Below are 24,574 nucleotides of genomic sequence, written 5' to 3'. Positions count from 1 at the left end.
TGACAGATAGTTCAACAGTCAAAAGCACTTGCTGATCTTCTAGAAGATCCATGCTCAATTCCTAGTAGCCATTTTACAAACATCTATAACTCCAGGTTTTTAGAATCCAATATTCTCTTTTAGCTTCCACAGATACATCCACACTTGTGGTTCACATGCACACAGACATGAATATATAAATACAAATATTGAAGTGTGAATTCATGTGAAAGGTAGCTGTCTCCTGAGAAGAGCCACTGAATGAAGACTTTTTCCAAAGTTCAGTTACAAAGACACACAGATGCTCATGTAGCTATAGTCTGATGGGCAGCAGAAATCAAAGGGTGTTTATGGTGTGATGGCTGTGCAGGCATACACTCACTTATGCTATCATAGAGGTCTTCCTCAAAGTTCTAGAAAGACAGGAAATATAGTCAGATCAGATTCTTATCATGAAGCTCCTAGTGGGTGCTGTGTGAAGCCATAAAGGTGAAATCTAAGTAACAAGGAAGACCACAAAATCTTCTAGATAGCAGGGATATGGGATGTTTATCAAGGTAGGCTGTAGGCACACACTGGGGCCAGCCTAAGAGAGGCCATGGATACAGCAGAAGGGAGAGTTAAAGGGACAAGGTAATGCAAACAAATTGGAGCCCAAATGATATTACCACAACCTCCCATAAATCATATAGAATTAGAAAGCTTGGCATTTTCCCTTGGGCTTTCAGACCATTGCTTTGGTCCCCTGCAATTACCAGACTCCTCCATTTTGATTTGGTTAATGTTTAGTCTGCATCATTGTGTATTAAAGTTTGTAATGCTTTTTTTAAAAATAAAATCTCATAGTTAAAGACTGCCTTGAGTCTCAGAGGAGAGTTGGGCTTTGAACAGTGTTGGATATGTAAGATTATGAGGGCTTCTGAACTTGGACAGAATGCGTTCTTCAACATGAGATGACTCTGAACCTACTGGGAAATGGTAATGGGCTGTTATGATTTAGATGTGAAATGTTTCCTCCTTATGTATTCGATATTGAAGCTTTTGGACATGAACCCTGGCTAATAGGTGCAGAACCAAAAGATTGGCTAGAGTGCAGGACGCGAACCAGGGTTCCAAGCTGAACTATGTGTTTCCTGCTTGGCACAGAGAGATGAATCACCACGGACAGGACCCACTCTCTCTTCCATATCTGTCATCATCATATCTTCCCTCTATGAAACAATGAGACAGAGAGCTACTGAAGGTCCTCTTATCTCTGTTGATTCTGCCAGATATCTTGTGCCAGTGATATGAAAACTCATGAACACAGATGATATCTCCGTAGTAAGCTCATTTAAATTCTGTTATAGGCAGTATGGCTAGGTGTATCAATGCCCACTGGAGACATGTTTTGTTGTCACAAGCCTCTGAGCTTTACCTAGAGCTAAAAGGTTTGGTGTCTGCAGTGTCTGGTTCCACTCTTGTTATTTTTCTTTCTTTCTTTTTTAATTTAATTTTATTCGATGTAATCTTTATTTACATTTCAAATGATTTCCCCTTTTCTGGGTCCCCACTACCCACAAGTCCCATAAGCCCTCTTCCCTTCCCCTGTTCCTCCATCTACTCCTTCCCAATTCCCTGTTCTGGTATTCCCCTATACTGTTCCACTGAGTCTTTCCAGAACCAGGGGCCACTCCTCCGTTCTTTTTGGACATCATTTAATATGTGGATTATTTTTTGGGTATTCCAAGTTTCTAGGTTAATATCCACTTATCAGTGAGTGCATACCATGATTGATCTTTTGAGACTGGGTTACCTCATTTAGTATGATGTTCTCCAGCTCCATCCATTTGTCTAAGAATTTCATGAATTCATTGTTTCTAATGGCTGAATAGTACTCCATTGTGTAAATATACCACATTTTTTGTATCCATTCCTCCATTGAGGGACACCTGGGTTCTTTCCAGCTTCTGGCTACTACAAATAGGGCTGCTATGAACATAGAGGAGCATGTGTCCTTATTACATGCTGGGGAATCCTCTGGGCATATGCAGGGTCCCCCGGAAGTGCCATGCCCAGTTTTCTGAGGAACCTCCAGACTGATTTCCAAAGTGGTTGCACCATCTTACAATCCCACCAGCAGTGTAGGAGTGTTCCTCTTTCTCCACATTCTTGCCAGCACCTGCTGTCTCCTGAGTTTTTGACCTTAGCCATTCTGACTGGTGTGAGGTGAAATCTCAGGGTTGTTTTGATTTGCATTCCCTTAATGATTAATGATGTTGAACATCTCTTAATGTGTTTCTCAGCTCTCCGAAGTTCTTCATGTGAAAATTCTTTGTTTAGATCAGTACCCCACTTTTTAATGGGGTTGTTTGGTTCTCTGGGTTCTACCTTCTTGAGTTCTTTGTATATATTAGGTATTAACCCTCTGTCAGATTTAGGGTTGGTGAAGATCCTTTCCCAATCTGTTGGTTGACATTTTGTCCTTTTGACAGTGTCCTTTGCCTTACAGAAACTTTGTAGTTTTATGAGGTCCCATTTGTCAATTCTTGATCTTAGAGCATAAGCTATTGGTATTCTATTCAGGAACTTTTCCCCTGTGCCCATGTCCTCAAGGGTCTTCCCCAGTTTCTTTTATATTAGTTTCAGGGTGTCAGGTTTTATGTGGAGGTCCTTGATCCATTTGGAGTTGAGCTTAGTACAAGGAGGTAAGAATGGATTGATTTGCATTCTTCTGCATATCTTTTTTCCACTGGATGCTTTCAGCTCCTTTGTAGAAGATTAAGTGACCATAGGTGTGTGGGTTCATTTCTGGGTCTTCAATCCTATTCCATTGATCCACTTGCCTGACATTGTATCAATACCATGCAGTTTTTATCACTATTGCTCTGTAGTAAAGTTTGAGGTCTGGGATACTGAATCCCCCTGAAGTTCTTTTACTGTTGAGAATAGTTTTAGCTATCCTGGATTTTTTGTTATTCCCGATGAATTTGAGCATTGCTCTTTCTAGCTCTATGAAGAACTGGGTTGGGATTTTGATGGGGATTGCATTGAATCTGTAGATTGCCTTTGGCAAGATGGCCATTTTAACTATATTAATCCTGCCAATCCATGAGCATGGAAGATTTTTCCATTTTCTGAGATCTTCTTGGATTTCCTTCTTCAGAGATCTGAAGTTCTTGTCATATAGGTCTTTCACCTGTTTGGTTAGGGTCACCCCAAGATACTTTATACTGTTTGTGGCTATTGTGAGGGGGTCATTTCCCTAATTTCTTTCTCAGTCTGCTTATCCTTTGAATATATAAAGGCTACTGATTTGCTTGCATTGATTTTGTAGCCAGCCACTTTGCTGAAGTTGTTTATTAGCTGTAGGAGTTCTCTAAGTAGAGTTTTTTGGGTCACTTAAGTATACTATCATATCATCTGCAAATAGTGATAGTTTGAGTTCTTCCTTTCCAATTTGTATCCCTTTGACCTCCTTATGTTGTCTAATTGCTTTAGCTACGACTTCAAGAACTATATTGAAAAGATATGGAGAGAGGGGGCAGCTTTGTCTAGTCCCTGATTTTAGTGGGATTGCTTCAAGTTTCTCTCCATTTAGTTTGATGTTGGCTACCGGTTTGCTGTATATTGCTTTTACTATGTTTAGATATGGGCCTTGAATTCCTGTCCTTTCCAAGACTTTTAGCATGAAAGGATGCTGAATTTTGTCAAATGCTTTTTCAGCATCTAATGAAATGATCATGTGTTTTTTTTCTTTGAGTTTGTTTATGTAGTGGATTGCATTGATGGATTTCCTTATATTGAACCATCCCTGCATCCCTGGGATAAAGCCTACTTGATCCTGGTGGATGATCATTTTGATGTGTTCTTGGTGGGCAATAATTTTATTGAGTATTTTTGCATCGATATTCATAAGGGAAATAGGCCTGAAATTCTCTTTCTTAGTTGGATCTTTGTGTGGTTTTGGTTTCAGCGTAATTGTGGCTTCGTAGAAGGAATTGGGTAGTGCTTCCTCTGTTTCTATTTGGTGGAATAGTTTGAAGAATAATGGTGTTAAGTCTTCTTTGAAGGTCTGATAGAATTCTGCACTGAAACCATCTGGTCCTGTGCTTTTTTTGGTTGGAAGGCTATCTATGACCCCCTTCAATTTCATTAGGGGTTATGGGCCTGTTTAAATGATCTATTTGATTCTGGTTTAATTTTGGTATTTGGTATCTGTCTAAGAAATTGTCCATTTCCTCCAGATTCTCCAGTTGTGTTGAGTATAGGATTTTGTAGTAGGATCTAATGATTTTTTGAATTTCCTCAGTTTCTGTTGTAATATCTCCCTTTTCATTTCTAATTTTGTTAATTTGGATACTTTCTCTGTGCCCTTTGGTTAGTCTGGCTAAGGGTTTATCTATCTTGTTGATTTTTTCAAAGAACCAGCTCCTGGTTTTGTTGATTCTTTGTATGGTTCTCTTGGTTTCTACTTGATTGATTTCAGCCCTGAGTTTGATGATTTCCTGTCTCCTCCTCCTCCTGGTGAATTAGCTTCTTTTTGTCCCAGGGCTTTCAGTTGTTCTGTTAATCTTCTAGTGTAAGCTCTCTCGAATTTCTTTTTGGAGGCACTCTAAGCTATGAATTTTCCTCTTATCACTGCTTTCATTGTGTCCCATAGATTTGTGTATGTTGTGCCTTCATTTTTGTTAAATTCTAAGAAATCTTTGATTTCTTTCTTTATTTCTTCCTTGACCAAGGTATCATTGAGTAGAGTATTATTCAGTTTCCATGTGTATGTGGGCTTTCTGTTGTTTTTATTGTTATTAAATACCACTTTTACTCCATAGTGATCTGATAAGAGGCATGGGATTATTTCAATCTTCTTATATTTGTTGAGGTCTGTTTTGTGACCAACTATATGATTGATTTTGGAGAAGGTACCGTGAGGTGCTGAGAAAAAGGTATATTCTTTTGCTTTGGGATGAAAAGTTATATATATATATATATATATATATATATATATATATATATATATATATATATATATATATATGTTAAATCCAATTGGTCTAAAGCTTTAACTAGTTTCACTGTCTCCCTGTTTAGTTTCTGTTTTCCTGATCAGTCCATTGATGAGAGTGGAGTGTTGAAGTCACCCATAATTATTGTGTTAGGTGCAATGTGTGCTTTGAGCTTTAGTAATGTTTCTTTTATGAATGAGGGCGCCCTTGTATTTGGAACATATATGTTTAGGATTGAGAGTTCTTCTTGTTGGATTTTTCCTTTGACCAGCAATAAGTGACCTTCCATGTCTCTTTTGATGACATTAGGTTGAAAGTCAATTTTATCTGATATTAGAATGGCAGCTCCTGCTTGTTTCCTGAGACCATTTGCTTGTAGAATTGTCTTCCAGCCTTTTGCTCTAAGGTAGTTTTTGGCTTTGACACTGAGGTGTGTTTCCTGTATGCAGCAAAATGTTGGGTCCTGTTTATGTAACCAGTCTGTCAGTCTATGTCTTTCTATTGGGGAATTGAGTCCATTGATGTTAAGAGATATTAAGGAGTAGTGGTTATTGCTTCCTATCATTTTTGATGTTAATTTTATACTTGTGTGGTTATCTTCTTTTGGGTTTGATGAAAGAAGCTTAATATCCTGCTTTTTCCAGGGTATAGTTTCCCTCGTTGTAATGGTGTTTCTCCCCTATTATCCTTTGTAGGGCTGGGTTTGTGGAAAGATATTGTGTAAATTTGGTTTTGTCATGGAATATCTTGGTTTCTCCATCTATGGTGATTGAGAGTTTCACTGGGTATAGTAGTCTTGTCTGGCATTTGTGTTCTCTTAGAGTCTGCATGAGATCTGCCCAGGATCTTCTAGCTTTCATGTTCTCTGGTGAGAAGTCTGGTGTGATTCTGATAGGTCTTCCTTTATATGTTACTTGCCCTTTTTCTCTTACTGCCCTAAGTGTTCTCTCTTTGTTTAGTAGATTTGGGGGTTTTGATTATTATGTGACGGGAGGTAGTTCTGTTCTGGTCCAGTCTGTTTGGAGTTCTGTAGGCATCTTGTATATTCATGGGCATCTCTCTCTTTAGGTTAGGGAAGTTTTTTTCCATACTTTTGTTGAAGATATTTGCTGGCTCTTTAAGTTGTAAATCTTCACTTTCATCAATGCCTATAATTTTTAGATTTGACTTTCTCATTTTGTCCTGGATTTTCTGGATATTTTGGGTTACAAGCTTTTTGCATTTTGCATTTTCTTTGACTGTTGAGTCCATGGTTTCTATGGTATCTTCGGCATCTGAGATTCTTTCTTCTATCTCTTGTACTCTGTTGTTGATATTTGCATCTATGGTCCCTGATTTCTTCCCAAGGTTTTCTATCTCCAAAGTTGTCTCCCTTTGTGCTTTTTTGGTGTTTCTACTTCTGTTTTCAGATCCTGGAAGTTTTTGCTCAGTTCCATCATTTGCTTGTTTGTGTTTTCCTCTAATTCTTTGAGAGATTTTTGTGTTTCCTCTTTCGTGATTTCTGCCTGTTGATCAAAGTTCTCTTGTATTTTTTTAAGTGATTTTTGCATTTCCTCCTTATTGGCTACAAACTTCTGACCCATATTGTCCTGAATTACTTCATATTGTCCTGAATTTCTTTAAGTGATTTTTGTGTTTCCCTTGTAAGGGCTTCTAGCTTTTGATCATTTTCCTCCTGAATTTCTTTAAGAGATTTATTTATGTCCTTCATGTGTTCCTCTAATAGCGTCCTTAGCAGTGCTTTTAAATCCAACTCTTGTTTTTCTGGTGTGTTGGGGTATCCAGGACTTGCTATTGTTGGAGAATTGGGTTCAGATGCAGCCATAATGCCTTGGTTTCTGTTAGTAACGTTCCTATGCTTGCCTTTAGCCATCTAGTTCTCCCTGGTGTTAGATGGTCTTATTGTCACTGGCTGGTGCTTCAACCTATTGTGGACCTTTAGGGCTATTTCTGAGACACTGGATGACTGGGTTTCCTCTGATACAGATTACTGATATGCTGCCTTCCTCTTTTGTGCCTTTGGAGCCCTGCTCAGTCTTGCCTCAAGAAATGTTATACTTGGGTTGTCAAGGTAAACCAGGTGTTCTCAGACTGCTCTGTTATGGAGCAAAGATGGTGTGTGTGGGGTCACTCCCTCTGTTGATTCTCATGTAGGATACAGGCCCCACGACTGACCGACTTGGAGATAAACCACCTATGTTCTCAGGTCCTGAGTGCAGGCAGACCCCTGGAGATTTGCACCCCCAGAGATCTTAAGCTCAGGATAATACAGTACCTAGTGATATTTTTCTGCCCTGGCAGGCCACGAAGATGGCCATGGGGAGTTGCTCCCTCTGCTCTTTTCCGTGCAGGATACAGGCCCCACAACCTACCAGCTGGTAGATGAACCACCTGTGTGCTCAAGTCCTGGGCTCAGGCAGACCTCTGGCAGTTTGCACCCTCAGAGATCTAAAGCTTGGGGTGATACAGTACCTAGTGAAGCTATTTTGTCCCCACAGGCAGCGAATATGACCGCGGGGATTCTCTCCCTCTGCTGGTCTCCAGGCAGGACATAGGCCCCACACTGGAGGTCTGGCAGATGAACCACCTATGTGCTCAGTTCCTGAGTGCAGGCAGACCCCTGGCGGTTTGCACCCCCAGAGATCTAAAGCTCGGGGTGATACAGTACCTAGTGATGCTCTTCTGCCCCAGCAGGCTGCAAATATGGCCGCGGGGATTCTCTCCTTCTGCTGCTCTCCAGGAAGGACACAGGCTCCACACCCGGAGATCTGGCAGATGAACTGCCTATGTGCTCAGATCCTGAGTGCAGGCAGACCCTTGGCAGTTTGCACCCCCAGAGATCTAAAGCTCAGGGTGATACAGTACCTAGTGAAGCTCTTCTGCCCCAGCAGGCAGAGAATATGGCCGCGGGGATTCTCTCCCTCTGCTGGCCTCCGTCCACTCTTGTTATATTCTAGTCTGTCCTTGCTATGTCTCTATTCCTCTCTTTTTGAATGGGGATGTTTGTTCCGTGCTGTTGTCTATTGGTCATGTGTAACTTTTACTGGAGTTATGGCTAAGAGATTCCTTTTGTCCCTCCTCGGATTTTGGACTTTTGAATAGTGTTGTACTGCTAGGTTATCAGAATATTTGATATTGGTTTGACCTTCCCATTATGATACTGTGTTGACTTATGGATAAAAGTTATGATTGAATATACATTTCCCTGACATACTCATGTGTCTGAACAGTTGGTCACCATCTGGTTGCCTTGAATTCATAGAATTAGTCTGGAAGTTGTTTTTTCTATTCTAGTTTGTAGATTAGTTTGGAAGTTTGAGGCAAGAGAAACATAAGCTTGAGACCAACCTGGGACTTACAATTACTATTGGCTAAAGGTTTCGTTTGGGGTTTTGTTTCATCAAAGAAAAGGATTCATGGCAAAGACACAGATGACACACACACACACACACATACACACACACACACCCCAATTTAAATTTATGTGTATGTTGAATGTATCTGTTGGTTGTATGTAACAGAAACCAAAAGAGAGTATCAGATTCCCTGGAGCTAGGTGGTTGTGGGCATCAGACTTGTGGGGCTGGGAAACGAACTTAGGTCCTTTAGAAGAAGATCAAGAGCTCTTAATCATTGAGCCATCTTTCCAGATCTGACGCAGATAATTTAAACAGAAAAGTAACAAGGTAAAGCATAATTCAGGGGAGGATTACAGCGGGCTGACCTAAAGGGCGTATGTAGTAGTCTACTGGATTCTGTACTGTGAATTTTTAAGACATTATGAATATTTATGATGTAGGAGGCATATTTACGGGAATAAGGTGACCCATTTTCCTTCTTCAGTCATGGTCCACCATATCTCCCTTTATGCTATTTCTTTCACTGATTCTCTTGAAGAGGCCATGGGGAAGGGGATCAAAACTACAATAGAGAGAATACAGTAAAGCCAGGCCCAAGGTTCTTCTGTCTCCCTTTGTCTCTTTGGGTCTCAGCTCTAACTCAGTCTCTCAGCGAAAGCCTGACTCCAAAGAGAAAAGAGAATAGTGTAAAATAGTGTAAAACTTGATAGTCAATGGAAAAAAGTAAAAGAGCAATATAAATGGGAAGAATACAAAATTATATGTGAATGTTTAAAGTAGCCAAGTATGATCAAAGTATCAAAAGGAAATCCAACAAGGAGAGAGATTACTTAGTTTTAAAAGTAATTAATCATAATTAACAAATTATTGTTTATATTTATGTGAGATATGTGATATTTTGCTATATGTGCACATTGCACTTTTTTTTTTTAAGATTTATTTATATATCATATGTAAGTGCCTTGTAGCTATCTTCAGACACTCCAGAAGAGGGGGTCAGATCTCATTACAGATGGTTGTGAGCCACCATGTGGTTGCTGGGATTTGAACTCAGGACCTTTGGAAGAGCAGTCAGTGCTCTTAACCGCTGAGCTATCTCTCCAGCCCTGCACTTTGATTTAATTAACACATCTGTCATTGTGTATTTATTACTTTTTACTTTTTTGCATTGAGGACATTTGAAATTTGCCCTCAGTTTTGAGATTCCCAGTGGTGTCTCTGCACTGTACTACATTGTCCAGTTTATCTAATTACCCATTGTACAGTCCTGTGAAGCAAGCGCCACGCCTGCTTGTGTGCTTGATAATGTTGCACACTGCCTTTTCATTTCCTCCTATAATCATTACTCTAATATAAAATGGGTCATGCTAATATCATGATTATCTTGATACTGGTATTCATCTACACCTAGCAAAAATGCCCAGCAGGGCTGTGCCACCTTTTGACATTGACAGATGTTATCTGTGATTGTGCAGTTAGGGCTGGAAAAGATGGTTCAGCAGTTTAAAACACTTGCTCTTGCAGAGGATCAGTACCCAGACTTGTAAACTCACAACCACCTGTAACTCCAGTTCCAGGAATCTCCCACCCCCTTCTGGCCTCCTCGGGCACTGCGCCCATTTACTCAGAAACTAGTTCCTTCCTCTAAGTCTTAAGCATTTTAAGAGGTAGCTTTGGAATCTGTGCTGGGTGGTGGAGCTGCGTGGGCTTGGCACTTCTCTATGTTTACTGTGCCCAGTGAATAAGGACATCCTGTCAGAATGATCTCAGCAATGACCATGCCTCACACCTATTTGACTCTTTCTGTGGTGGAAGGCACTTTGACCAGCGATCTCTCCGTGCACGCCTGTGCATTTCCCCCATGGCATTCTTCAGCTTCCCTCTGTCTGTTCCGTCTTCCTTCCTCTCCACCCACCCCTTCCCTCCTATCACATCGGTCTTTGCTATCTCTTTCCATGGCCATTTTATTTTTAGCAGGCATCTGCTCTGGTCTCCCTGGCAGTGGGGGGCTGCACTACAGATCAGGCTGACAGTGTGCTAACCACAACCCCGGAACTAAACAACTGCCCGTTTTGCAATCAAGGCTGGAATCACAGGTGGTAGATTCTTTCTCAGTTTTCTGATGTCAGCAAAGCAAATGAGAAGTCTCCATACTTCCTTGAGACTGTTTTTCTTCCCGCCTGCCCTTGCATTGTCAATCCTGGAGAGAGCTTCTTAGGGAGAGAAGCCCCTCTTCCTCCTCGTCTCTACGTTCATTGCACACTTACTTCTTATGAAAATCCTCACTCTCTACTGAGTGTGTGCCTGGGCTCTGTCTGTTCGGGAAGACCTCTTGAGTGAGTAAAAACCTATGCATATGTGAGTCATGGAGACCTACTGCTTGTCATTGACTGGCACATTGATTTTCTAACAGAACTCTTAGCTCTCTGAAAGAGGCAAAATCCTACTAATAGCTGGGCTTCTGTAAGACAACAGGGACAAATTTGGATGAATCTCTCAACAAGGCTGTTAGGAGTTTTTCGGTTAGGGTCTCGGCACTGGTAACAACATAGACTTGGCCACCCATCCACAAAAAGCCAATTACAGATGAAATGCATAGTAACAAGAAGAGAAAGATTTATTCAATGTGGACACCTTGGGAAAAGGAATAGATACAGTGATTTTCCCAATCCCACTCTCTGGGTTCTAACGTGGTTTGGGTCATATGAAGTGTGGTTCTTTTCTACCTGAGATATCAATGATGTTTTTGTCCAGTGTTTCCACTACCTCTTATTCGCTTAGAGCCCTTTTAATTACGAAGCTGATTGCAGGAGGTATCATACTTGTGCTTAAGTGGCTCCACAGTATGGTGTCAGAGAGAAAATGTAAAGTTCCTTCTACTAATAAACAAGTAGAGGTTATTGACTTAATTAAGAAAGGCAGGGGGAAAAAAGAATGTTGAGGTTTCTAAGATTTACTGTAGGGATGATTGTCCATCCAAGAACTTGTGAAAGAAAGAGAAACATTGATCTTTGACTAATATAGCCATTCCATCCTGCACTGCAAACGTTAGTGTGATACAGTATCTGCCATGGACAGAACAAACAAAAGGCTTTAAATTTGTATGTGCATGTGTGTATACAAGAAAGTACATCATGTGTGGAATTCAACAGTGATTGCGGTTTTAAGCATCCAGAGAGGGTGGGGGATGGGTGGTCTTAGAACCTGTCACCTGAAGACAAGAGGACTGCTGCACATTCTAAATCTGTTTGTATAGGTGTATACTTTGGTCATCTTATATAAAAACTCTCAAAAGGATAGGAATTTCAGCTTGTTGCTGTTTTTGAAAGGCTTCCTGACACATACTAGGTACTCACAAAGCATTTATTAAATATATCAGTTTGTAACCAATTTCAGGGAAAGGATATGGAACATGGTTGGCAGAGTGATTGCCTAGCATTCACAAAAACCTGGCTCCCCCATCAGCATGGGTGTGGTGTGGTGTGGTGTGGTGTGGTGTGGGGTGATGTGGTGTGGTGTGGGGTGATGTGGTGTGATGTGGGGTGGGGTGATGTGGTGTGGTGTGGTGTGGTGTGATGTGGTGTGGGGTGATGTGGTGTGGTGTGGTGTGGTGGCACATGTCCATAACTTCAGGATTGAAAGTGAAAGAATCAGGAGTTCAAGGCCATTGTCTTAGTCAGGGTTTGTATTCCTGCACAAAAAGCATGACCAAGAAACAAGCTGGAGAGAAAATGGTTTATTCAGCTTACATTTCCACACTGCTGTTCATCACCAAAGGAAGTCAAGACAGGAACGCACACAAGGCAAGAACATGGAACTGATGCAGAGGCCATGGGAGTGCTGTGTACTGGCTTCCCCTGGCTGGCTCAGCTTACAGAACCCAGGACTAGCAGTCCAGAGTTGGCACCACCCACAAAGGGCTGGGCCCTCCCCTGTTGATCACTAATTGAGAAAATGCCTTACAGCTGGATCTCATGGAGGCATTCCTCAAGGGAGGCTCCATTTTCTGTGATAACTCCAGCCTGTGTCAAGGTGACACACAAAGCCAGCCAGTCCAGCCATCTTCAACTAGAGCTGTGCTTCTAATGCTAAACTGTGTGTTGGCAGTCGGTACCACGGGGCTCAGGAAGGGCCAGTGAGTAAGGGTGAGAGGGCTTCCTTCTAGTAATGTTTTGTCTCTCACTTAATAATATAGTAATAAAGAATTTATCTAATCTTTATCTCCAGTTTCTAAAACATATTCAAACAAAACAAAAAACAAAAAAACAAAAACAAAAAAAACCCAAAACACTTGAAATGCCCTGAGCTCCTTGGAATGATTGTTTTGTGTCAGATGATGCATGGTCAGTCCTTAGAATAAAGAGGGGGCTTGTCGTTAGAAAACACATCCATGTGAGTGGAGCATTAGAACTTTTAGGAGTCCAGTGGAGTCCAGAGGCTAGGAAATAGATTTTGTCACACAGCCAGTTCTCAAGTGGATCATGCCTGTACAATGATACCCCTGCTAAGGTCCTGGACACTGAGGCTCAGTGAGACTCTCTGGTTGATGAATGTATCTGTGTGTCAGGAGTGTGTTATACCTGATTCTGTGAGGCAATCTGGATGCTCTCCCCTCACCCAACCCCCACTCACACTCTTTACCATGATAGCCAGATCCATTATATTAAAATGCCAATAGGGAGCTGGGGAGCTTCCAGGAGTTCTGCAAGTCATCAGAATGAATTAGAAGTGTAGGAGAGGGGTAGAAGCTGGGAACTTGAAGACAGCCAATCAGAAGTGCAAGGGGGGCCTGGAGGCTTGCCAGCTGCAAGGATGGCACTGTTGTGAAAGGCTGCGTCTGGGTGGTTTAATCCAAGACCTCTGTGGTCAATCCTGGTGTAGAAAGCGCAGTTGGTGATTTTTAGGTAGATGAGAAGAAAGAGTCATTGGGTGTGGGGGGGCACTCAAAGCCTGACTTTGTCATCTAATATGAGAGCAGCATGTGCAGCTGCTGTTCTTAACGCTGTGGTTATAAATGCCCACCCACATATTCATGTGGAGATTGAACTCAGGTCCTCATGCTAACATGGCAAACCCTTTACCAGTTCTCCCCAGGCCACAGCAGCTGTGTGTTTTTTATCTTGAGATATTCCTCAGTAGAGAATCACCATCAGAGGTCCTGATGTTTTTGAACTCACACCTTGAGGCCAGTTGCTCAATACTTTCAGCATCTCCACAGAGCAAGAACTTAAGCCTTTCTTGAGAGAAGCCTTGGGGAGGATGTAGAGTCTCCACAGAATACTGAAGCTTCGTGAAATCTGTGGGCCTGGAGGCAGTCTCACCCACCCGGAGAGGAGGCTTGATCCGTGGGCCTGGGAGAAGTCTCACCCAGCCCAGAGAGGAAGCTTGTAACGGTTTCCATCTACTGCACTGAACTTTGGGTGAGACCTGAAAGGCCAGCGTTAGCATGTAACACAACAGGAAATGAGTGAGCCACCCAGACAGGCCACACCTGGGACCTTCACCTTAGTGACCCTCTGGTATTTCCTACTGTATGTTTCGTGATCGAGTCTGGATATGAGGAATACTCCAAGCCTGATGATTTTTCTATACATCTCAGTCATGAATCTCCTCTCTACACATGAGCAACATTATTTTGGGATGGTAAAAAGGTTGAGAAAAAATAAGTCTAAAGAGTTGAACTTTATTGACAACAGAATAGGCCACAGATACACTGGTATACTTCTTGTTGATTATCTGAAATTCAAATGTAAACTAGATGGTATAGGTCTTATCTGCTAGCTCTGTTTGAAGAGAGTCTGTATTATGTGAAACTTTTCCTGGGGTGACATAACATTTGTGTCACAAATCAGGATTGAGGACAGAAGCGAGAAGGAAGCCTCTGACTCGGGGTTCAGGTTATAAAAGTTTGTTTATTCATAAGTAGCAATAAACAAATAACTAGCGAAATGGGATTGAATTCACACACACACACACACACACACTTCACTAACTTTCAGTCTAACCCAGTGTTGTAGCCTGCCTCCATGGCGACGCATCAGGTAAGGTCCGCCATGTCTTATTCTGCAGTTGGGTACAGCTTGTGCTTGGTCCGTGGTGCAGGCTCGTCTCGGTCAGTGACAGACTCCAGGGTTGGTGGACTTAATCTCTCAGCACTACAGCATCTCTGTGGGACTCCGGGAGCAAGTGAGTTGCGGTGGCCAGACCAGGGTATTTAAGCTATACTTAGTCAATCATAATAAAGGCATTCACACATTACTTCATCGGGCATTTACCTTACTTCAAAGTTATCCTATTCACACACACACACTCTAGGGTTGGTTTCCATGGTTACATTGATCCTTGGTATCATTTCCTTATGTTGTTTATATCTTGTTCCTCACTATTTGTTTACTAATCCCCAGCGGGGAATGGAAGACACACCAAAGTTACAATTTTACCAGACTGTGAGGCAAGTAGACCTTGCTTCCAGACAGAAGAGCTGGTAATGCTGAGCAGGTTCAAAACCCCATGGAATCTCAGAATTGAGAACAGCAGACATGGAACCAGCTCCCTGACAAGATCTACCTGTCCCGGACACATACCTACAACACTCCATTGAGAGGGCCATGACAATCATTCATGTAGGGACATCACCTTCCCCATGCAAATAGAGCATCACTAGCATCTCAGACTGAGCCAATGGGAAGCATCCACCCCTGGATCCTGCCCTACTCCTAAAATGTTTATAAGGTCCTGATCCACATGGAATAAAGTGCACAAGTTATTTCACCACGAATCATCTGAGGGTGACTGTTTTATTGAGCTTAACACTCTGGGGAAGAGTTTTCTCTCCCGAAGAATTCATTGCTGGACCTCGGACCTGCCCCACTCACTACCTTCCACTTGCTGGGAGCTACTAGCTGCCATTCGCTGTTGGTTGTAACTACTCCCAGCCACTTGTTTAGTTGCCTGCCTGCTGCTGCTGGCATTCACTCTGCAATGGTAGTGAGAGAGACGCTGGCTGCCTGCCCTGCACGGGCTTCCCTTCCGAGAGCTGTAACACTTTGGCCATTCCAGCCAGACCGGAGCCCCTCAGAGCCTTTCATTTCAGCCAGGCAAGATATCCCCAGATCGCCTTCTGTCTCTCCTGATCTCAGGCGCCCCAGCGGAGAAGCAGACACCCATCCTGACACCAGACTCTAACTGCACAATTTGAAAGAAGCACATCAGGTCAGAGGGTCTCCTCTGGGCAGCATGCCAGAGATGAGTCTCCCATCCCCAGAAATACCATACTGCTTTATAACCATGGGGGAATGTTGCGGGGGTGGGGGTGGGGGTGGGGGGTGGAGGGTCGGGATTAAGATGCTTCTTAGTACTTTCAGCTGACCTGAAATTGTGATGTCAATTTACTTCTTTAGTCTCACAAGATGTCATCCACCTCATGGGAAGGAATATTTCAATTTGGATGGAATTGCTACAAAATGAAAATCCTTCAGTTCTCATGGGTTCTGCCCCTCTGTGTCACAGTGTTTTCAAGCCTATGGGATCCTAAGGTTGCCTGATATCTTAATCTATTGTAAATAACATATAACTACAAATTGAGTAAGTTACAGAGACAAGAACCTTGTTTGAGCTCATGGCTCTCGTCTAAGACCAAGAGGCCATGTCTGATGACTTTCTATTTACTGACCAAGGCCCAAGGTGACTTATAGAATCCCATGGTATGGAATTGATGCACATGAGAAAACAGTCCAGCTAGGTGTGGCTGTCAGCAGACCCACTCCCGAGATGGCCCATTAACCACTCATCCATCAAACCATAGATTAAACTGCTCATGATGGCAGAGCCTAACGACATCTTAAAAGTTCCACTTGGTGCTACATCATGATGTTTTACAGTAGGAAATATATTTTAACATGAGCTTCATCAAATTAGAGCTTATGTTCAAGTGATAGCACATGAATATCTAGAGTGGTGTGGATGAAAATCCTCTCAGCAACTCTAGAGAATGACTTCAGTATTCCTAAGAACCACTCTTACTGAGTTATGTGGATGGGTCACATCATCACACTTGTCTAGCCCATGGACCAAGTTGTGTTATTCATCCTAAGATGAGGAATAAATTAGGCCTGTCTCACAGCATCCTCTTCTAATAGGCTGTTCTTTTGTGCCTCAGGTTATTTCCTATTCTGGTCCAATGAGTCAGAGCCAGGAAGAAAGGCAATGACTGTTCATTCATCAAAGAGTCTTCTCAAGGAAATGTTCCTTAGAAGGGCTGGCACGTAGTACCCCTAGGGCTATAATGAGAACCCTGTGACATTCAGAATCTAATAGGAAATGAAGGGAAACACGATGCAAAAGATAGAGAACGTTGTGAATAGGAAGTGCTGCTAACAGATCTCGGCTCTACACCCTAGATCTATTGACTTTAGATACCATGACGTATGGGGTCAGGCACCTCTTAGAAACCCTTACATTGTGCTTGTGGAGAAGTCAGTTGGCTTCTCACTCTATGAGACTGGTCTTATTATAGGCAGGAATTTTGTGTCTCTGCACAATGGTACATTTTCTAAGTGCTTACATCTCAATAGCACAGTTAGTGTAGACAGGTCATATTTAGCTCAAAAGTGTGATGTTCTGAAAACTTAAATAATATCTTGAATCAAACATGATAATTTCGGTGCCAAATTTCCTCAGTGGCTTAACCAGCTAGTGCCAGACATTGGTTCTGCCTAAAGTCATCTCCTCCTTGCTCGCACTCAACTCATATCACTCAAATCATCCCACCACCAGGCTCCGTTCTTCCTGTCTCAACACCATTCCCTCATTTCCACTGAGTCCAGGTAACTTTCTCCATCCCTCTTGGGCTATAAGTGGTCTCTCTGTTTGCTTGTTCGACACATTGACAGTAAGCACCTGTTATCTAGGACTGTCCCAGATGCATGGTATAGTGTGGCTAGATTTTGAGTGGAGTGGAATCTGAATCACTTTTCTCATTGCTGTGACTAGATGCCTTACTTGAAAAAAAAAAAAAACTTAAGGAAGGAAAGCCTTATTCTGACTTCCAGCTTGAGGTTACAGTCCATCATGGTAAGGAGGCATGCAGCAGGGGTATCAGCTGGCTGGTCACGTGACTTCCACAGTCAGGAAGCAGAGAAATGGCGGCCAATGTTCATCTCATCTCCTCCTTCTCTCAGTCCAGGAACCCAGTGCACAGAGCGACACCACCAATATATACAGCGGGCTGTCCCACCTCAACCCAGCCTAGAAACTCCCTTGTAGACATGAACGGAGACTTGTCTCCTTTGTGAGTCCTTATCTTCTTTATTTGAATATTAATATGGGTATTAAACATGGCTAAGAAACACCCACCCCCAACCCCCCAGCTCCCCCACCCCCCACCCCTCATCTCAAGAAAGGCACTGGGTTCTCAGGAAGATCAACATACTGGGCACACAGCACAACACAACACCGACTCCTGATAAGATGCAAGTCAGGGTATTCTTTTTTTTTTTTTAACTTTATTGGTTCTTTGTGAATTTCCCTTTGTACATCCAAATCCCTCTCGTGTCTCCCTCTCCTCACACTCATCTTCCACCCTTGCAACCTTCCCGACCCACAGAGACAAACCTCTCATTGCGGAAGCTGTGGTGTGTTCCAGTGTGCCCCACAGTACATCCTTTCGTCTTCACTTTACTTGCAAATGTTCATTGCAACGACTCTTTGGTTTGGTAAGAGGCTTCTGGCTTCTGCTACTCTTTTCAATACTGGATCCTCGCTGGGACTCCTCTAAGACACCCTGTTGTTGCTCTGTGTCATGGAGATCGTATCGTTCTGAATCTGTTGGACAGGCCCTTCGTGTGCTCCAGCAGATCTCAGACGGAGTAAATGCTGGGTTGCGTCAATTCAAAGGCCTGGATCTCAGTCTGAGAGGTATCTGAACTTATCTGAATTTTTCTGCTCTCATGCCCTGAGGGCTGGCTCACTAGAAACTCCCACATTCAGGGCCAGCTCCGGTGAGGCGCAGGTCCCACTCTCCTGAGTGTTGCAGCTCGTGAGAGACATGGCCAATTCTCCCAATCTTATGACCCCAGAGAAAGCTCTCCTGCCTGCCAACAGACAAGAACAGGGCTGGATCTCTCGTACTCACACCCTTAGGACTCGCTCACCCACAACCCCCACATCCAGGGCCAGCTCCATTGTGCTGCAACACAGGAGGAGCGAAGAGAGTTCGCCTGATCTGATGACCTCAGGACCAGCTATCCTTCCTGTCACTGGTGGCGAGAGTGGGGTGGGATTCCTTTCCCCCTTACCATGTCACCACACAGAAGACAAGTGGTGGCGTCAGCTCTCCCATGCTCATGTCCTTTGGGACCAGCTCACCTATGCCCCGACATCCAGAGTCTGTCAGCTCTACTGTGCTTGCCACATGAAGTGCAGGGCCTGTTCTGCTCTTCCAAGTACTGCAGCTAGTGAGTGGCAGGACAGCTCTCCTGCACTCATGCCACCAGGACCAGGTCACCTGCTTGCTGTAGGTGGTTATCTGCAAGGGAGGAGGGAGTTCTCACTCATCCATGCCATCACAGGGGTATGTCTCCCACACTGGTATCCTTAGCCAGTTCACGTGTAACTCCCACAACGTGTGGAGCCTGCTCTCCACGTACTCCTGCTAGTGGTTACATCAGCTCTCCAGCTCTCATGGCTTCCAGGGCCAGCGCTCCCACAATGCCCAGGTGAGAGGTGGGGTCAGTTCTGCACACCCCTCAGACATCCACATGTCCCTGGGTGGCAGCCCAAACCAGGAATCTCCACCTGGCCTTTGGTGACTACAGTTCTCCACTGCTGCATGGCCACAGACTCAGACGTAGCCCACGAGGCAGCCCAGGCCAGGCTGGTGCCAAGTGGTATCACGGGCTGCTCCTTCACATTAGGCTGCCCCTCACTGGAGTCTCCAGGTCTGCCTCTCCCCATCGTGCCCACATCCTTCTAATTTTCTTTCTCTTCCATTTCACTCACACTTACTTGTTCCTCTCGCTGGCACTTGAGTGTCTGGTTGTCTCAGGAGTGGTCTCAGGAGTGCTAAGCCCCACTTGTGCATTATGGTGCTAGGAAGGGTCGTTGGGTATGGTCTGCACCCCCAATGCTGTTTGGTGCTTGACTTGAGGTCATCTCAGGGCAGCTTCCAGTCCTGGCCCCATGGTGTGGGTCTGGTGGTCATCTCAGGCTTGCGCCACCCCCAGGCTAGACCAAGTGACCACTTGCCAAGGTCTTCTGTCTCAGGCTCACTCCTGCCCGGATCTCTCAGTCCCAGGTGAGGTTCTTCTCATCTTTGACTTTTTCCCAGTCCTGGAAGCTGCAGGAGTCTGTGTCATGCCAGACTTACGGTATTTCAGGCTTGCTTTTTCCAGGAAAAGTTAGGCGACTAATCATGCAGATGTGCATGGGTCAGAACACTGAGCAGAGACATAGCCTCTCTCCTCTATTGACCCACGTGTGACACAGCAGCCACCCCTGCAATGCTTCGAGGGGCAGGGAGTCAAGGTATTCTAATATGGGATCAGCCTTTGAAACAAATGGAACTGATGTGAATCTAACACATGGGTGGACAGGCTTGGGTGGGGGGTGTTTGAGGAGGTCTACAGGGACCCTCACAGCATGAGCTTCATGTGATAGATACTAGACAGGGAGGCCATGATTCATGGGACTACCTGGGCAATACCCAACAGTGGAAATCTCAGATAGATAGGCTGTAGGAAGCCTGGCCAATGGAGTAGAGAATTGGAGACCCAAGGAGGTTGTTTATGGTGTTTTGAGCCATGAAAGCCCATAGCCTTCAAAGCGTAGAGCAGAGTGAACCAGACAGAGATCCACTTCTAATTCTAGCAATGATTCAGGGTAGCTCAGCCTCCAGTGAAGGAGGAAAGTAAGGATAATGGAGCCAGCACTCCTGACTCTCATCTGCATCCCTGAAATCACGCGCCTGCCTCAGGATGAGAAGGGAACGCATGCTATTCTGGGTAAGAAGAATGCTTTGGCTGTGCTAACTTTCAATAACCCCAAATGACTCTTCATAAAATCTCACTGACGGACAAGCAGAGTTTGAGGGTGGTGGTGAAAAGTGGCGATTAGGGCTCAGGAGGTAGCAGTGCTTGCTGGGCAAGTTTGAGAATGCCCATAGTCCCACAAGCCATTTCAAAGCAGAGCATGCCACCAGAATGTAACCCCAGAACTCTGAGGTGGGAGGCAGACGCAGATGAATCCCCAAGGCTTACTGGTCAGCCAGTGCGACCAAACGGTGACGTTCTGGGTTCAATAAGAGACCCTGTTCCAAGAAACAAGGCAAAGAGAGATACATGAAGTAAACCTCTGACCTCCACACCCCCTACACAGATGATCTCACCTGCATACATGTGTGCAGGCAATACGTAAAATACGCATAAAAGCAGCAATCAGAGAAGTCACTTACATTCTGTAACGCTCGAACTCTATGGACTGCAGATAGTTTAATAACTGTACATGGAGCACTAAGTGAGAGTAGATGAGTGTACTCTCTGGAGGTTTTGTGTGAGCGTGTCCCATGGTCAAAGACAATTTAGGAAGTAGATGGAACGAGAAACAGCGAGGGTAGGCAGGAAACATGTTGCCCCATCAAGTGACTGCATATAACCATCTGCAGTCAGGACAGAGGGCCCATTCTGATGGGATATTTTTATGTGCTTGTGAATGCACATATGTTTATGTATGTATGTGTGCACTTTCATGTGCATGTGTGTACACATGTGTATAGTGGCCGGAAGTGGATATTTGGGTGTTGTTGGAATATTGTACAAGGATGGAGCCACGTGAGGAGAATTCTGAGTGTTTGTGAGAAAACTCCAAGAAGTTTAGGACCTTAGTTTCTTCAAATCAGAATTGTTCGTGGAATGTACTATAATACTCCTGGGTGAAGCATATAGAAGTGAGTTTATCTCAGTCTTTGCTCTTCATGTGATTCTATGGGGAAAAACAAAACAAAACAAAACATGTTTTTGCCACGTGTGGCTTCTCCTTGTGATTCTTACTCATGTATTCTTCTTAACCCTCACTGTATAAATGTTCTGATGCTCTGAATAAAGTTGGCAATTGCATGAGACTTTTGTCTCCTCATTTTTAAGGCCTGCTTTCTCAGTTTCACCAACTAGACTGGTAAACAGGCGTCTTTCTTAACCATTTAACCTTATATTTTGAGACAGGGTCTCTCATCAAACCCCAAGTTTATCAATTCCCTGTGAATGGCTGGCAGATGAGCTCCAGGAATCTACCTGCCTCCTCCTTTCAGGTTCTGGGGTTACAGACATCCGCCATTACTTCCATTTCTTATGTGGGTGCTAGGGGTTCAAAGTCAGGTTCTCAGGCTTGTGTGCAATCTTTTAATGGACTGAGCTATCTCTTCAGCCCCTCTGGTGGGACTTTATTTAGAGATTGTCCACTGAAGAAAACCAACAGAAAGTCTGCAAAGAGAGGCAGTGATGACATCTAGGAAGGCAAAGGGGCAGGCACAGTGATTCTGTTCACATGTGCTTTAATTGTCTAGTATTCTTCTAAATGCATGTGCCATCTTCTCCCATCATGGTGACCATCAGGGCTAATGTACTTATCATGCTTCTGCCTCCTCCTCCTCCTCCCCTTCCTCCTCCTCCTCCCCTTCCTCCTCTTTCCCACCTTCTTCTTCTCCTCCTCTTTCTCCTCCTCCTCTTCTTCCTCCTCTTCTTCCTTCTTCTCCTCCTCAGTAATTGTAAATTAATTTCTGGAGAACCATCAAAAAAGCAGTATGATTTACAGTAGATTAATTTTTTATCTAATTTAATGAAATTGTCTTAGTTTGTAAATCCAAGTTGACCCAGACTTAGAGATTATGAAAGCTTCCAGAGTCCTGTGTAAAGCACATTTATAACATCTCTCTGCAAACATGCCTGTTTACCCATAAATGAGTATAATGTAAGGCAAGCAATTTGCTATGTAGAAGCCAATGTTAATATCTCGACCCAGACACAGCTACACGTCGTGAACATGTCAAGTGGATTCTTTGTTGCAGGCTTGGGATCTTATTGATAAAAATAATTTGAAAATTGACTTAGACAGAAGTTTCAGGGCCATTTATATAGAGCCTTTGAATAGAATAATAACAGGCCAGGCAACCGTAAACACCAGGAGCTCCCGAGGGGAGGAAAATGCCCTTTGAGCTAGTGTCCGCAGTAAAGGGGGAGAGAGTTTTCACAGAAACACTGAGAAATCACAATGTCGGGGAAAGATTGCTTGGAAAAATGGCTGGTGTTCAAGGGAGGGATGGAAGGGTGGGGGAAGTCGTGGCTTTTGAGTTGGAATGCGTTTGCCAGTGAAGATCTGTCAGGAACTGCCTGGAGGAAGACACTCCAGGGTGCGTGAGTCCATTATCTCATTAGGGGAATAATTATTTCTCCATTTCCTTAGCATGATTTCATATGAATCAGCTTTCCTGAGGTGTTCTCTTGGTCAGGTGATCGACAGACTCAGTTGGATTATCTCTTAAGAAGCAGACACATAGTGTGTAATCTTCTAATCTTTCAGGCAGATTAGAACATCATGCTTCTGCCTGAGGCCAACGACAGAGCTGCCAATCTCTTCTTTAGACCAGAAGAAAGTAACTTTCCCATAATATGGCTCAATAAAGTCCAGGTACCTCTGTGGATTCCCATGCATTTTAAATCTTAAGAGAGCAGTTGTGGTATTTCCCTTTCTAGCGTTACCAGGGAAAGGGGACATGGTGTCTGCAGCTGATTATAAGAGAGGAGTCTATCTTTAATGGCCACCAAGACTACTAATATCTATTAACAAACAAACAAACCACATTTTCTTTTTCTTTGTCAGTGAAGTATTCAGTTCCAAACTGTCTTCAATTAGGAATAACATCTTCCCCTTTGAAAGAGGATTCTGTATTATTCTCATAGATTGCTAGAGTTAGGAGCTTATTTCTTTATAGGTAGTGGGAACCTTACTGTGGAATGCAGAGTGGGTCAAGAGTTAGGCCTTCAGTTACTCAAGTTACTTAGTAACAACTACTAAGTTTCACGCCTTTATGCTTTTGTTAGATGCTGGAGTGGGCGACAGCATGGTTTAAATGGCTCCTCACAGCGCTCACTGTCTCATGCAGTACTTTGGAGAGTCAAGACCATAGTTATGTGGAGAGACCCATCCAACTGCTTGTCTGATGCCATTTTCCTACAAGATTGTTATAGAACCTCCATGAAAACCTCTTGGAATGAATGCACCAGTAGAAGCCAAGCAGATTTAAAAGACAACGTCATAATTTGGGGAGTTACACAAAATGCTCCCTGCCAAGCTGTGTCAGATGTGATGAGTCTATAAGGATGTAGACCATTCAGCTTATGGCACAGACCTTGAATATGAGCAGCTCTGTTTCTCGTCCTTGACAGTTAGCTTTGTGCTGGACAGAGGCCAGAAATGTCACTGATTCTATTGGCACTTGTAACAATTGTGTCAAAAAACTTTTAGAGACATTGGTTCACATTCTTATTTCTTATCTTTAATCTTTCTTATCCTTTTATATATCAGCGTAATGAACATAGATGTGGGAAACTTTGTGTATCAGATACTTCATTGACCCTTAAAGATACACCGCTAACTCCAGCCTAGATACCGGGATGGGTCAGTTGAGTCAACAGCTGGTAGGGTATACGGTTGGACTTGCCAGATCTACTAGTTCACCTCTATGTCTCTGCACACAAAAACCCTTCTCAGTCTCTAAACAGAGACTTCCAGGGGCAACCCTTTCTTAACCTGTTCCTCTTTCGTGGGATCCCTGCTTGCTTCATTTCTCTCAAGTGCTTACCTATAAGAAAACCGTTCTGAAACTATTGTCCAGAAAAAGAAACTATTCTTCAAGTTAGTGAGACAAAGAACCCTTAAGTTGCTTCTCTGAAGTAGCTTTGGTGGTCTTTCATTACCTGCTACCTTAGTCTCCTTTCCCATAAGATATTCTCACCCAATGCAAGAAAAAACTCTGTTATGTTCAAAGACATCCCATTCCACTCATTTCCCTTGGTTATTATTTCAGGCCAATATCACAAAGAATACAGCAAAGAGGCTTTGAAAGATAAATTCTACATGTTCCTGCACTAGGACCAGAGACATTGAATTGGGAGGGGGGAAGAAATAAGGAAAGGGAGGGAGAAGGGGGACGTGGTGAGGCTGGCTTTGCCCTCAGTTTACCCTTCACTGTGAGGTAAGGGA

At 43.5% G+C, this 24,574-nt stretch overlaps 1 pseudogene; it reads right to left on the bottom strand.

Moving 5' to 3' along the window:
- Positions 1-19,715: 19,715 nt before the first annotated feature.
- Positions 19,716-19,832, bottom strand: LOC127664268 (uncharacterized; annotated as a pseudogene).
- Between the last annotated feature and the right edge of the window lie 4,742 nt (positions 19,833-24,574).

The sequence above is a fragment of the Apodemus sylvaticus genome, chromosome 13 (genome assembly GCF_947179515.1).
Source record: "Apodemus sylvaticus chromosome 13, mApoSyl1.1, whole genome shotgun sequence".
NCBI lineage: Eukaryota > Metazoa > Chordata > Mammalia > Rodentia > Muridae > Apodemus > Apodemus sylvaticus.
This window is presented reverse-complemented; position numbering and strand designations above follow the sequence as displayed.